This window comes from Eschscholzia californica, unplaced genomic scaffold, assembly GCF_041429995.1.
Source record: "Eschscholzia californica isolate CP2 unplaced genomic scaffold, dmEscCali1.0.p SCAF_3, whole genome shotgun sequence".
Lineage (NCBI taxonomy): Eukaryota > Viridiplantae > Streptophyta > Magnoliopsida > Ranunculales > Papaveraceae > Eschscholzia > Eschscholzia californica.
Window position 1 is genome coordinate 54,117,311 of NW_028238420.1, and position 2,812 is coordinate 54,120,122.

General features: G+C 32.5%; 1 pseudogene; it reads right to left on the bottom strand.

Moving 5' to 3' along the window:
- Positions 1–377: 377 nt before the first annotated feature.
- Positions 378–2,051, bottom strand: LOC147551902 (F-box protein At5g49610 pseudogene; annotated as a pseudogene).
- Between the last annotated feature and the right edge of the window lie 761 nt (positions 2,052–2,812).

Genomic DNA, 2,812 nt, shown 5'->3' on the forward strand with positions numbered 1-2,812 from the left:
TGTTGTCTGGTCAGTTACATCACAAAGTAGTTTGAGGAGAAGGACTTCTATTGAACTGAATGGGTATAGAGTGACTCAGCCTATTGCCACCGAATAGCTCAATTGTTCAAAACAAATTGTGACCTCATGAATTTTTGGAACGAATGCACAACCAACTGAAGAAGCACATAAACTACAGGTAGATAAACTTTAATTACCTTACATAAATCTTCTAAGGCAGAGCAAAGTTATAAGAAGAGTTAACCAATTACTGGATATATTCATGATATATGCAAACCGCAAACTATTACTTAAAAAGATTATGAAACTAAATTAAAGTAGGAGAATTCCACAAATCTAATCAAACAACTTTATTCCGGGAGAACACCAAAGGTAAATGACAAACTCCTCTAACATTGCATTAAATTCTGATTAAACATTCAACTGATCACGAAAAAAAAAACAGATATAAATAAGATAGATCAAGAGTGTCACAAATAAGTAAATAAGAAATAATATTTACAGCCACCCAACTCTCAAAGAAATGAAGTTTCAAATTAAAACATACATGCACCCTCTGATCATGACGAGGAAAAACAGTGCTTCGGAAAGCATGAGCCGAGAACCACAACAGATACGCTAAACTGAACTTCACCGAATACATTTCCTTCCAAAATCTATTTTCCGATGATAAACCAAAATCTGTCATTGGGTCGCCATCACAAATTCGTCGATCTGGCTTATTGGAAAAACACTTGGTACTAGTCCTTTGATACATCTAAGACTAATCATATCTACTATTTCATATTCTAATTTCTAAGAATCTTTCAAAACCCAAATAATCATCCAAGCTTCTGAAATTTGAAACACAGACAAAAACCATCCAATTTCAACCGACGAATTCTAGTTCCTGTCACATCAACCACTTCTTTTCGCAACAAAATCTTACTCCAAACATCATTTTCCAAATTAAAAACAATTATATGTAAACAATTATATTTAAACAATTATATTTCAACCAATGGATACACCCGTTCACAAACACAAACTGGTAGTGGTTCCTATTCATATGATCGAATTTTTCATTTAGAGGTGTAATCGGTCTCTTGCAAGTATTTGTTTCAGAGTTAAGTACCAAGCAAATGAAGGGTTCTTGTGGTTTTTGACCAAACGGGCCACGATAACCAATCAAAACAACATTGAATCTTTGAGTAGAAAAATCAACTGCCATACCAACAAGGATAGCTTCAGGAATTTAGTGGAGGGTCTTTCTCTAGTTATTGGAAGCAATTTGAGTTCTCTAGTTATTGGATTAAAAACATAATAGATACCCTTTTTATGTATACTAGCACAACAGAGTAACCCATTACAAGAAGCTCTAATTTTAACACTATCATCCAAAAAATCCAGACAACATTCAGAAACACCATTCAATATATCCACACAAACATAACTTGATTTAATATAGAATGATCTCATAACTTCTACTAATACCGTAGGATTCTTTGATGATATTTCATGATGGAGTTGAAAAGTTAAAACTTATTAGAAACCGATTCATACCAAAATTTACGAACAAACTTAGATCTTAAAAGGGATGTAATTGGTAACCTAGCTAGAATTTGAATAACAACTTCTTATAGGAAAAACCCATGCCTAATATCATGTGAACTCATGATTTCTTCAACAAAACTAGGTTTTCAGTTTGTGAAAATGAAAAGGTGGGTTCTTTTCCTCTTACCAGAACAATTTTTTCCGAATGGATTTTAGGGCTTTTGCAGATCATGCACTAGAGACAGGAATCTGAGGATTTGAGAAACCGTGTTGGACGAGTATACCTCTGAAGAATCGATCCACTAATTAGAAAAAGAGAATCTCATTCTTTCCTTGATGGAAATTGAAATTGTTGGATATATGAAACTTGGATCTGGTTGATGATTGTATAAAGGATCAGATTGTGGTGGAAAGTGCAAAGAATTTACTTGCTCACTCTAGTTTCTCACTCTAGAATTCTCATCCATGGATACTGATCCCTAAATTTTTTTTTAAAGAAGAACTGGAAGATGAGAAGAAAGCCCGAGAAGAAGAAAAAGAAAAACCTAATTTCTTTTGTTAGTTTGGTAGAGAGAGAGAGTTTTAAAGAGTAAGGGTATTTTGGGATTAGAAAAAAATGAAAATGACCTTCTCGATAATTACCTATATTATTTTGAACTATATATATCATTGTCCATAATATTTTGGAACTTTTTAGTTAATAAGAAAATATAGTTGTCTTTTTAGTTATTATAATAATATTTTGAACCCAAATAGTCATTTTCTCTAGATAATATATGAGGTTTGGGTTTGTGAAAATAAGGTTTCTAATAGAAAACACCCACTCATTCAATTGTCCTTTCTATGTTAGTTTCCAAGGTTTGAATAGTTTTATATCATGTAATTTTCCATATAAAACACTAAATAGTTAGTACCTTTGATACCAAATCACTTAAGAATGATAATGAAAATGAAAGATGGTTAATGAAGGGGAGTAAAATTCTCTTCTAAGATATAGTGTCTTTACAGACATGATTTTCAAAAGGCTAAATTGGTTTTAGAAGCCTAAAGAATGACGTCCACAGAAGTTGTGTTTGATAGTTTAGTTATAGAAGCTCAAAATTCTTTATATCCAAACAATTTTTTAATGTGGGACTATATTATTCTTCCTTGCATCTTGGAGCTTTGTCCCACATCTAGAAACTATGAAAATAAGTAAGAATTTGATCATTATATAGCTAACCTATGAAACTAAGATATCAAGTGGGGAGGTGCCTTAAGTCGGACTATCGGGCTCCCA